The sequence below is a fragment of the Schistocerca gregaria genome, chromosome X (genome assembly GCF_023897955.1).
Source record: "Schistocerca gregaria isolate iqSchGreg1 chromosome X, iqSchGreg1.2, whole genome shotgun sequence".
In the NCBI taxonomy this organism is placed as follows: domain Eukaryota; kingdom Metazoa; phylum Arthropoda; class Insecta; order Orthoptera; family Acrididae; genus Schistocerca; species Schistocerca gregaria.
This window is the reverse complement of record NC_064931.1, coordinates 231595648-231609020: the sequence shown is the minus strand read 5'-3', so window position 1 is coordinate 231609020 and position 13373 is coordinate 231595648. Positions and strand designations below refer to the sequence as shown.

General features: G+C 37.4%; 1 protein-coding gene across 3 annotated transcripts in view; it reads right to left on the bottom strand.

The window, feature by feature from the left end:
* LOC126298742 (protein lap1-like) overlaps positions 1 to 11124 on the bottom strand; it is a 176419-nt gene extending 165295 nt beyond the window's left edge. The window contains exon 1 of one of the 3 annotated variants that reach the window (XM_049990186.1): positions 10762 to 11124. The gene's annotated coding sequence lies outside the window, so the exon portion shown is untranslated. The remainder of the gene's footprint in view (positions 1 to 10761) is intronic. The other 2 variants (XM_049990185.1, XM_049990187.1) reach the window with 2 other exon arrangements.
* Positions 11125 to 13373: the final 2249 nt, after the last annotated feature.

Below are 13373 nucleotides of genomic sequence, written 5' to 3'. Positions count from 1 at the left end.
GTCATCATAACATAGCAACCTGGTTGTATGTTGCTGCTTTTGCTTCTGAATCGTGAGTCAGACACACTGTGAAGACACATGTCGTGCATTAACCTATAGTTATAACCGAACAGTCTGCTCATCTGCACATTGTCAGAGTCCGCTGGGGAGAAGTGATGATGGCTCCTTGTGCCTGCAACAGTTTTAACATGTTCTAGTCTGCTTTTTAGCAACTCTTTGACTGATTTCACCTCATCTTTTGAAACATAGAATTATTGTATGCCAGAGATATTTTTCTGTACCCAGGTAAATAATTGAAGAGGTGTTAGAATGTGACCTTCTGTAGGGTGCTGCAGACTAGTTCGTGATGCCATGCGCTTAATGGTAGCACCAATAGCATCACATACATTTTTACCATGACTTGTTGCGAAAAAATTCCATTCTGTGTGAATCTGAAAATCGTGGTAATGCATGCATAAATTTTTTGAGATTTTTACAGTTTTTGTATGGATTAGCTGCCCCATCACTGAAGTATTTCGCAAAATGTGAGGCAGCTTGTTTTTCACACATGTCATGACAGTGCGAATGTGGGCATGAACTGCAACGGCATCATGAATTAAACAGTCACTAAAAATGCACAGGTTCATGACAGACACATCACCTGATTCACCTCTATAGTAAATCGCAAATGGCTGGAGAGTTGCTTGACTGTTGTCTCAATGATATCCTTGGATGGCATCTTGAACTAAAAATGCATACTTTTCAGAAAAGTCTAGCAGCCTATTACTATAATTTCATCTTGTTTCAAATTATCATTACAAAACTGGAGATAAGCTGATTGTGTTGTTGCTGTGAAGCTGTGTGTGGTCAGTTTGTCCGTTTTTTTGACAACACATTTCAACAAAACCTTCTACTGTATTTTGCTTTGTTTCAAGACTTGTGCGATCCATGTGTGTCCACTGTTTATAAGAAACAAGTTCATCATCATCCATAAGAAGTTCATCATAGAGTTTGTTATTCATGTGTTCTACAAGATTTGCCTTACCAGGACACTTTTCACACCTGTGTATCATGCACTGGTAGGAACTGATGTCACACACTAGCAGCAAGACATTGTGTGTGCCCCTTGCACTTACAGGCACAACCCATTTTGGCCAAAGATTGAAAAAAGATGATAAACTTACTTTGGTATTGGGATACTTTTCCTTGAATTCTACATATAGGCCTAGTTTTGATATGTTGCACAGCAACAGTCTTTTTTGCATCTGTACATGTACATTTCCCATTTTCACTGTTACAATAGTCTTTTTTTCCAGGCATTATTCGGCTGTAGTCATTATTTTCATAAAACTCCGACACTAGCATATTTATTTCTGAACTCCATTGCTTACCCTGAGCCTGCTGGAGTTGTGGAAGCACTCCTTGGGTTGCTTTTATTTTCCTAGCTTGCCTTACCATATATTTAAAAACACTGAATTCCTTTGCAGTGTAGTCAATAGACCAGCTGGAAGGTGCAAGGGTAAGAATAGCTACTTTTTTTCTGGCGTGTGGATATGGCACATTTTTCTTTCAAATCATGCAAAATTTTGTCCAAATCAGAGCATTTATGGCATGATTTCTGTTCCTTTGGAGCAGATAGTTCTTCCTCTTCCACCATTAGTGTGTCAGCTATTTTGTGTTTTAATTCCATTTGAGCTTCTTGTAGTTTCCTTCTACCACAGCTGGGCCTATCTCTTTTACCAACTTTGTGTGTCTTCATGGGAGACAAACCAAGAGCAGTCACTGAAGTATTTAATTGCTCATCCGCTGTGGTTGTAGGTGGCTGACTCTCTTCGTCGCTGTCGGTAAATTATCAGAATATTCTTCATTTTTTAGCAGTGTAACACACCTGGAACACAACTTTTGCCCTGGTTTCATGTTAAGTCCCATGCACTGATTCACTTTCAATACTGATTTTATACCAATTTCTCTGAGGCTACAATTCACTGTCTTCTTATGAATCCGAAACAGATCAAAACAACTTCTTTGTAGGAAAGAATGCTTATCCAGAAACACTTTCATATGATGAAAGGGTGTATCCCAAATCTCCATAGCAACAAATCTTGGTCTGATTCATCCAGATCATACAGTACAAAGCGAATACCACATTTTGATCCATATGTTGTTTTATGACATTCAGATGCTTGTGCTCTACCAATACTGCAACTTAATTGATCAAAAGCACCACTATTACACTCTTCTGCCTCCATACTGACTTTCCACAACAGTACTGTCCAGGCTGAACTAGAATCTTAAAAACATGAGTAACCTGTAATTGTTGCTTGTTTCCTTTGTTGTTCCTTCCTAACAATGACTCATTCTGTCCCTGAAAATTACCATTGTTTAACTTTCTGTTGCCTAATGGTTCCCAACAATTGCTGCAGCTTTATCTGAAACAAGCTGTCTGCATCATCACTATTACTTGCTAAATCATGCTAAAAGAAACATAACCAAATACATCTCTGTCAACTTTTATTGTACACAAATGCCTTGCAATAACAAGTTGAAATTTTGCCACGTACTATATTATGGTCTACTTATGCAGTGTTTGAAATTTGGCTTGGATAGCACTTGTCCCTTTTGTGCTACCACACTTAGAAAATCCATGATTTTCAGGTAATATTTGAAATTTTTGAATTTTCATGTGCATGTAACTCAATTTTTGTGACTGATATGGGCAAGATGAGTTCTGTGTGTGTTTAGGGCACATTAAGCTTACCACAAAACAATTTATACCCTTTTTGAGTGAATTATATTTGGCATAGAGGGCACCTACAATATGTGCCCTTTAAAGTATTACATTTTTTAATCACATTTTGGATTTTTTTTATTTTCCCTCAGAAAAATGTTGTTGGTATTTTGATTCATAGAGTGTGTCCTCTAAGTGGATGTTACTGGGTTGTAAAAATTTCACTGGACTGTGCAGAATAGTTCCAAAGTTATTAAGACTTGAAGTTGAGTCTGAAGATAGATTGCCAGATGCGGGTTGCAATTTCCGGGTCACACCACCTTCTTTCACAAGCCATAATTCTGGAACTAATTTGCAGGGGAACTTAAAATTTTGTACATTGCTGTGCTAAATTTCAGCCAAATCAGAGACTATCAGCTGGAACATTTTCGCAAATTGGTTGAATTGACATGGAATGACCCATATGTTTCCCGCTTGTCCAGTACATGGTGTAAAGCACTTTTATTACTCATAAATATCCATTAAAGTGAAATGCTGCACCACTGATAGTTACTTGTTCTCTAGCACACATTCATGATAAATGTTGTGATGTAGAACAACCCACACCTGGAAATGTACAGCTTGGATACAAAATAAGTTTGAAAATTGGATCACTTTTATATCTTCCACTCCAAGGTATGGTAGAGCTGCCCAACGCATATTTATTGCAAACATTTTCTGGATCAGCTCAGTCCATCACATACATCGTATGACTACAATAACAGCAGCAAGACACTGGTACATTCGCAACTAGGTGGGTTGACTGTGGAGTTCCACAGGTGCCCTCCAGGTTTTGTGGACCTTGTGTATGAAAGCATGTGGCACAGATACACCTCCTGCAATTAACACTAGGGTCACCAAGTGGAGCAGCTCCTGTAGGGCACAGAGGTAAGAGCTCATGGTCACCACTGTGTGCATAGTGTGAAGTGAGAAATTTGAAAGTGATGCAAAAATATTACATTACAGGGCATGGGTTTCTTATCAAAACTTTAGCTACTATGCCTCTTCCACAACGCGCAGACATCTGTGATAGTGATTGTGAAACACCCTTTATGAAGAAGCTATGTGATATACGAGATGCCAAGGAGAAACATCTTTAACTTACATTTGAAAACACTTGTACTGGCTTTCAGAAATTGTCAGACTTTTATATCTGCATATTTCACCCCATTCTGCGCAAAATATAGATTCATTAAATGGTAATGCATATCTTTTTTCCTTCCAGTGATTCACTTATCAATATCTCTGTTATTCTCAAACTCAGATGTAGGCCTATTGTTGATAAATTTCATAAGTGAATAAACGTAAAATGAGGATATGATCAATACTCCCAAATGCTGAAATAGATGCCTGCAAGATGCATATGAGCAAGCTCCAAATGTAATTCTAATTGCTTCCTTTTGTGCAATGAATCCTTTTTGCCTAAGGGAGAAGATAGCCACAATATTATCCCAAAAGACATCAGTGAATGGAAAAACACAAAATATGTTAACTTACTGATTTTCATATCCTCAAAGTTGCTAACTAATCTCACAGCAAAAGCAGCCAAACTTATGTCTTAGCAGGTCTCCTGAATGTTTTTTCCTGTAGGCCTATAATTTTTCCATTAGTATGCACATATCAGAACTTTGAACTTTCTACATTGTTTATTATATCTTGTTGGTATACTAGATTAAAAGGAGATAGGATTCTTTTTTTTTTTTTTTTTTTTTTTTTTTTTTTGACAGTACAAAATTGGAAGAGTTTTTAAATCCGCCTCGTTTATGCAAAACCAGTCTGTAATATTCACAAGAACATCATTTACTATTTTCTCCATTGATGCTTCTATGCTTGGCTTCAAAATAATCACATGCAAGGAGAACTACTAATGGCGCCTGATTCAAATAAAATGTCAGAGCATTAACATAAAGCAAGAACAGTAGTGGTCCAGTGGTCGAACCCTGTGGGACTCCCACTGTAACGCAAATCACAGGACATCATTTTTTGTAGTACTTGAACAGCCTAGGGTAACTTTATACATTGTGATTCTTAAATAAAAATAAAAACAGGCATGTGCTGAACTGTGTATTCCACAAAAAACCTTCTATAATGGAGTATTATGACTGCCTTCAGTAACCCACAGAAGATACCAATGAGTGATCTTTTATTACTTAAAGATTTTATTATGTGTCCAATAAATGCATGAATTGCTGAACTGGAAGAGTAGTCCTTTGGAAATCCAAAGTGTGATCGACTATGTATCATATTAGTACACAGGTGAATAAAAACCCTGAATTACATTATTTTCTCAAAATACCCAGAAAAATAATGTATCAAATGAAGCTTGATGGTAGTTGGGCTGTTCCATGAGAACATGTACACAAACCTTAAAATCTCAGCTTCTGGGCCCTCTAAGAAATTAGTTTTTAGAAGTACTATGATGATGCATCATGAAGTAATATATTAACAGAATATATGTTAAAAACTTTACAATTGTCTTAATCCAGCCATCTTGATAGCTTATATTGACTTTATTTAATCAGCAAAGTTCCCATGCATATTTTATTTTTTATTGTTATCTCTTGTCATTCCATTACCAAAAAAATCCAGAAATTTGTTTTTCAGAGTGAATGCACTTTTATATGATCCTGAAGATAGACATGCAAATGCAGATTCAGGAGATAGATAAACGTCTCACAACTAAGAAAAAAATATTAACTATAAACAACATTTTGTAATGGTAACGGAGTGACACACATGCAGTAACAGAATGACATAAATGTGGTGACAGAATGACAATAACTTTATAACTGTATTTGACTGACATTCCTTACAATGTAGGTCAAATACATTTATATGATGGCTATACTCCAATTTTGTACGTTGTTTATAGTGTTACTAAAAAAAATGGTTCAAATGGCTCTGAGCACTATGGGACTTAACTTCTGAGGTCATCATTCCCCTAGAACTTAAAACTACTTGAACCTAACTAACCTAAGGACAGCACACACATCCATGCCCAAGGCATGATTTGAACCTACGACCATAGCGGTCGCACGGTTCCAGCCTGTTGCGCCTAGAACCGCTTGGCCAGCTAGTGTTAGTAAAAACTGGAGGGGAAGTGGAGAAGTCCCAAAAACCAAGAATGTACTTTCCAGAGAGAAGAAACATATTCAATGAGTATGAACAGTATCTGCTGAAAGTTGAGTTTTTTTCTTTAGTAAAGATTACAATGAAATGACTAAATGGCTGCATATTACATACAGAATAGAGTTAGGCTAATTATTTTGATAAGCAGTATTTCTCCTTCCATAACCTATGCTGTGTCTGGGAAGTGATGGCAATGCCAAATTATAAGAAAAACTCAATACTGCCTATAGAAAAAGAAGTCACTGACTTCCTATGTACCTCAACACAATGCTGATGCCTTTGCAAGTCACTATGTATTATGCCTAATTAATAAGATACATTTTTATGTATTGTGTTGTTAGATCACCATGTTGAATAGAATTTTTTAATTTAAAATAGGTATTGGTTTACTTGTAGCAATTACACTATTTCCACAATAATTCTCAAACAAAATATTTCATTTTTACAGTTGTTATCATGCCTCTCACATCGGCTGAGAAAATGAGAGCATACTGGAAGTGACTCAAGCAGAAAGGGTTAAGTGATGAGATTAAGAGAAGGACAGGGAAAGGAAAAGGTTGAAACGGCAAAGTTTCGCTGCTGCTCCGCTGAAGAAGCAATTGGAAAAAGAGAAACTTAATCAAAGAAAATTTAGAAATAAAGTTAGAGGCAGCAGCGAAGGCAATGGTGGTCATGCTTGCATCATCTACACCAATAGTCCATATAAATCTCCAGCTACATTAAGGAAGACAGCTAAATGTGTGGAAACTTGTTTACCTAGAAGTCCAAGAAAGTTGCCTTGGAATTAGCTGCTTCTCATGGAGTTTTAGTAAAATAACAACAGGAGAAAAATCAGATTCAACACCTAAATCAAGGCACAGAAGAAGCTGTTGCTACTTTTTATGATCGAGATGACATTTCATTGCAAACTCTTTGAATGAAAGATCAAGTGATAGCGAAGGATAAGGAAAGTAGAAAAACCAAAGTCCATAACACTTACATGATCATGACATTGAAAGAAGCACATTCTATATATCAAGAGGAATTCCCAGACAAGCCAATAAAATTTGTCCAAGTTCTGTGCATTGACACAAATGTTTGTGTGAACCTTACAGGGTACACTGCACAATATGTGTGTGTTCTGCTACCACAAGAATGTAAAGCTATTTTAGACAGTTATTAATGAAATTGCTACAAAAGTGAAAACCACATTTTCTGAATTCATTAGCACAATAGTCTGCCATCAAAAGAAAGAAGTTTGCATGATGTCAAAATGTCAAAAGTGTGCAAATGTATCTTTGAAAGATAAGTATTCTTTGGATGAGAACTTAATGAAGAAGCTGATCAAATGGGCCCAATGGCAAACAGTGAACCGGCAAATCACTCAAGAACATCCTGGTGCAAGTAGATTTTGCAAAATATTTTACTGTTCAACTGCAGAATGAAGTCCAGAGCATCCATTGGTCAAAACCACAGCATATGTCTGGGACCCACAAAACAATGGACATTCTTGTGCTGTTGTTAGTGATAAACTTGATCATAATAAATATTCAGTGTACGCTTACCTAAGAAAGATTGTAGAGCACATTATATCCATGTACCCAGAGGTATAATCTGTCACATTCAAGAGTAATGGTGCAGCCAGTCAATTTAAGCAGCTTTCAAAGAAAGCTATAGAATAAATATTTCATGGGACTTCTTAGTCACATCACATGGCAAATGTTTCGTGGATGGGATTGGTGTAACTGTAAAGCATGCAGTCAGCAATATCTGCAAGGCTGGGAAACACACACTATATGGTGCTGAGGACTTTGCAAAAATTGCACGTGAAAGATGTTGTGGCATAAACATTTTTTATATCTCTGACTTGCAAATTCCATAGAATAAGGATGAATTAGATCAAATGTGGATGAGAATAGTTCCAACAGACCAGACCAAAACCCTCCATGCTGTTACAACTATCGCTCCAAATATTATTGAGTGCAAGCATTACTCACTATGCCACCAGAGGTTTGTGCACAATTCCAAAAAGTGAACTTCAGCGAAAGAAAATTCACAGGAATTAACATCATATGGCCTTCCATCAAGGAAATTTTACTCTGGTTTCCTATGCTGGAAGAAACAGATCAAGATTTTTTGTGGGGCAGATGATTTACATTGAAGATGGTAATGAAACTTCATTTATTAGAATGAATGATGCAAATGGAAACATGTTTACATTTCCCTCAAAGGGAGATAAATGTTGGGTAAAAAAAGCACCAAATTGTAGAGAAACTAGCTGCACCTACTATAGATCAGAGGAATAAGTACATTTGCCCTACCCAATCAGCAGTGCAGAATAAAATGTAATTTTCAAGTGAAAGTGTCATTCCGTTACTATTAAGAGTCATTCCACTACCAGAACTTTTTGTCTCTTATCATGATTCTTGGTCTTTTCTATGCTTAAAGTGCAAAAACAGTCACTGAGTGTCATTCTGTTACTCATGGAACTACTCAGTTACTGATAGGCATGGAGCCAGTCTTCTTTATTGAGAAGTCTAACAATTGCACATTTCAATTTACCTTGGAAAACACCCTTACATTAACGGCACTGATGATGACCTACCTCATTTCAGATGGGGATGTGAGATTTTTATCTCACAAAAAGGTCACTATATCGCTTTTATGGTGTACTGTTTTGATTCTTCCTCTGAACTATTTAACGAATTTTTCATATATTTTTAAAAAGTATTTATCAAGAATATCTGCTATACATGAACTGTCTTTCACAATGATCTCACTCCCTTTAGCAGAGGAACTGTCATCATCTATGGCTTTTTCCTGTGCCTCTTTTAACAATATTCCACACTGATTTGATCTTATTGTCTGAGCTGCTAATTTCAGGCAAGATGTGCATACCCCTGGATATTTGACTTTTCTTAACTGGTTACTGTACTGTTTGTAATATAAAAGTAATTCTAGTGGCTATTTGATGTATGTCCATTTTTGTTGTGGAGAGGCTCTGATTCAATGACTTCCATTTATTACACTCAACTATCTTTTTAGGATAACTTATTTCAAAAATGGATATAAACTCATTAAGAAGTATGTTGATTTTGGAGCTGGCATTAGGCTCATTGTAAACTTCACTCCAGTCAATAATTTTTAAGCTTTCTGCAAAATATTTAGCAGTTTTGTCATTAATCAGTCTCACTAACTTCATTGTGTTTTTCTGGTCTGTACATGGGGCTAAGTTATGTAATGCAACTAAGTACATTATTACCTGACAATTCATTTACCACAGGATAGGCATGTGTTTCTTTAATTTCTGCATATCAATTAATACATTCTCTATAAGGGTACTAATATCTTGAGCAACTTGGGTAGGGGAATTTATGAGACAAGAAATTATAAGTGGCTGGTAATACATCTAGATCACTCTTCTTGTCATATTCCTTAAAGAAATTTACGTTAAAGTTGTAAGTTAATAATCACATTCTCCTGTGTAACAGAAAGCACAACAAACCATCAACATTTGTCACCAAAATTTCTGAATCATCCAGTAGATAGCTGTATACTGTAACCTAAACAATTAAATAATTTCCCAACACTAACTCACAAGCACAAGCTTATGTGTCTTGATTTATGCAGAATTTATTTATGTCTACGTTTTCATGTTATGTTCCTTTCTTCAAAATGTGACAACTCCTTCACCCATTTGGGATCTAAGCTACATGAATATCCAGCTAATTTATAGCCACTTACATAAATTTTCTACCCCTGCAGCAATATGGTGTTCAAACAGACATACAATTTTAACATCTCATTTACTTCATTTTTTATCCCTCCCCCTCCAAACATTCAGACAAAGCAAGTTGGTTACACCTTCTTTCTCTTATTATTATAAGCTGAACTGGGATTCTCATTCATATTAATTCCCTTTCACAATATCTGCCTGAATTTGACCTAAATACAATTTCTCATCTGACTCCAATAAAAACAGGGATTTACCTTTGTGGGCTTTTAGGTTCCATTGTATTTTCTGCTAATGGATTTGATAACGTTTCCTTGCCCCTACTACTCACATTTAGGCCATGAATAGGCTATCCTCATCTCCCAATAGCAACTATTGGGGCAGCTCCAATTTCAGAATTTGCATTTGCCTGAAGAAACCCATCAGCTACATATTTAGCCTACTTCCATGAAACCTGATTTAACTGATGACTTCTCATGGCGCCATAGAATCTCCAAAAACCCACATTTGTGTGCTCAGTAACTGCCTTTAATTTTCCCATGTCACCTCAATGATGGATCTTAGCAGTCTTGGCAGGCAGTTTATATCTTCCCCAGCTATCAACATCTGATCATCTTTGTTGAAACCCTTACACATTTATCGTAAATCTTCTGTTACCTGGCACTTCGTTTCACACCATTTGTGTCCCTGTATTCTCACCCATTTTCCCCTGTATCTCCTGATCTACACTCATTTTCCCAGTGTCCTTTCTGTTTTTCCCGCATCAGATTTGTAATTAAGAGCCGAGTGAATGATTATTCTATAAAACACGGTTGTACAAAGTGATTCAAATGATTAGGGCGATTCAGTCATTTAATAGATTTATTCACAACAACCAGTATCACTGAGATGCTGCAAATGTTACTTCAAGACAATATTGAACTTTACGCCATTTCTTGGGCTCTGTATCAAATAATAATAATAACAATAATAAAAAGCAATCTAGAACTACCATATTTGCAACAACTGACATGTATTTGATTCAATAAACACGAAGGAAAAATAAATGTACCTTCACCTCAACAACTCAGAAACCTTATCGTCTCAGTTCAAAGAGTCCCGACACACAAATCGCAACTGAACCAAGCAGTATTGTTAAGCTGAATATAGGAAAGAAAAATGGTAAAAGTCTTACCGTACTTGTTACTACCGCTGACCAATGACAAAACCAGCAATATGGGGCAGTATCCACCCACAAGTAAGAATCCTAAGCTCGAATATAAACGTTGAGCAATATCTGAACCTTCAAAATAATTTGGGCGGATCCACATCCTGAAGACTTCGCGCTTGTTTTCATTAAATGCATCATATGTGGTCTATGGCAATGATGTCTAACTGCAACTAGTAATGATTAACACTAAACTTCACGGGGCTGAATCACACCGTAAGAAAAATATCCGGCAACAACAAATCCAATAACTGTCTTACTCGTTCACTCAAGTCAAACTCCCAGTCTCTACTGTTTATTTGGATCCTACCGCTTCTCCAAAGATTATTACTAACAACAACAAGTAAACAATGCGCAAGGTATCAAAGTTTGTATACCACACACGCATTAATTTCACTGTATATTTCTTCTTTACCGTGGGAATTTATTTTCATAGTCATAGATTACTTTATCCATTATTCATTTTAAAATTATTAAAATATAATGTAGTCATAAAATATACTGGGAAAGAAATTTTGTTGTAATGAGAGAAGAAATTATGGAGAGATGTGCGAAAGACAGCATCGAGAAGAAGTGTATTAAATGTGGTTCATGAAAGTCAGTTTATGTACCGCGTGCCTAGTTACAAATTTTTATCAGATCACAATCCGGAGCGTCTTCCTTCATACTGGGATACACAAAACAACTTAAGAACTGCTACAATTTTAAGGCAAGAAATAATTACCAGAGGTAACGCAGATTGCATTAAAATAATTCATATTTTGAATGAAGTGTCTCCTTATTCCGGTTTAGAACATATTCCATGGATAGAACGGAAAGTAAAAGGCTATTTGGCACATACACTTAAGAGCCGAAGAAACTCGTACACTTGCCTAATATCGTGTAGGGCCCCCGCGAGCACGTAAAAGTGCCGAAACACGAAGTGGCATGGACTCGACTAATGTCTAAATTAGTGGTGGAACTGGCACCAGGGCTGTCCATACATCCGTAAGAGTACGACGGGGTGGATATATCTTCTGAACAGCACATTGCAAGACATCCCAGATATGCACAATTGAGTTCATATCTGTGGAGTCTGGTGGGCAGCGGAAGTGTTTAAACTCAGAAAACTGTTCCTGGAGCCACTCTGCAGCAATTCAGGACGTATGGGGTGTCGCATTTTCCTGCTGGGATTGCCCAAATCTGTAGGAATGCACAGTGGACATGAATGGATGCAGATGATCAGAGAAGATGATTACGTACGTGTCACTCACCAGAGTCGTATCTAGACGTATCGGGGGTCCCATATCACTCCAACTGCACACGTCCCACACCATTACAGAGCCTCCACCAGCTGGAACAGTCCCTTGCTGACATGCTGGATCCATGGATTCATGAGGCTGTCCCAAACCTGTACACGTCAGTAGTCTCAATACAATTAGAAATGAGACTCGTTCGACCACACTACATGTTTCCAGTCATCAACAGCCCAATGTCAGTGTTGATGGGCACAGGGGAGGCGTAAAGCTTTGTGTCATGCAGTCATCAAGAATACACGAGTGGGACTTAGGCTCCAAAAGCCCATATCGGTGATTTTTCGTTGAATGCTTCACACGCTGACACTTGCTGATGGCCCAGCACTGAAATCTGCAGCACTTGGCGGAGGGTTTCTGTCACACTGAACGATTCTCTTCAGTTATCGTTGCTCCCATTCTCGCAGGATCTTTTGCCAGCCGCAGAGATGTCGGAGATTTGATGTTTTACCAGATTCCTGATATTCACGGTACACTCATGAAATGGCCATACGGGAAAATCCCTACCTCATTGCTACCTCCGAGATGCTGTGTCCCATCGCTCATGCACCGACTGTAACACCATGATCTAACTCACTTTAATCTTGACAACCTGCCATTGTAGCAGCAGTAATCGATCTAAGAACTGCAAGAGACACTAGTTGTCTTATATAGGCGTTGCCGATCGCAGCACTGTATTCTGTCTGTTTACATATATATCTATTTGAATACTCATACTTAATGGCTAAGCAGGCATGGCTAGAGGACAAATGTAAGGATGTAGAGGCTTATCTCACTAGGGTTAAGATAGATATTTCTTACAGGATAATTAAAGAGACCTTTGGAGAAAAGAGAACCACTGGTATGAATATCAAGAGCTCAGATGGAAACCCAGTTCTAAGCAAAGAAGGGAAAGCAGAAAGGTGGAAGCAATATGTAGAGGGTTTATACAAGGGCGATGTACTTGAGGGTAAAATTATGTAAATGGAAGAGGATGTAGATGAAGACAAAATGGGAGATACGAACTGTGTGAAGTGTTCGACATAGCACTGATAGACCTAAGTCGAAACAAAGCTCTGGGAGTAGACAACATTCCATTAGAACTACTGACAGCCTTGGGAGAACCAGTCCTGACAAAACTCTACCATCTGGTGAGCAAGATGTACGAGACAGGCGAAATACCCTCAGACATCAACAAGAATGTAATAATTCGAATCCCAATGAAAGCATGTGTTGACAGATGTGAAAATTACCGAACTATCAGTTTAATAAGTCATGGCTGCTAAATACTAACGCAAATTCTTTACA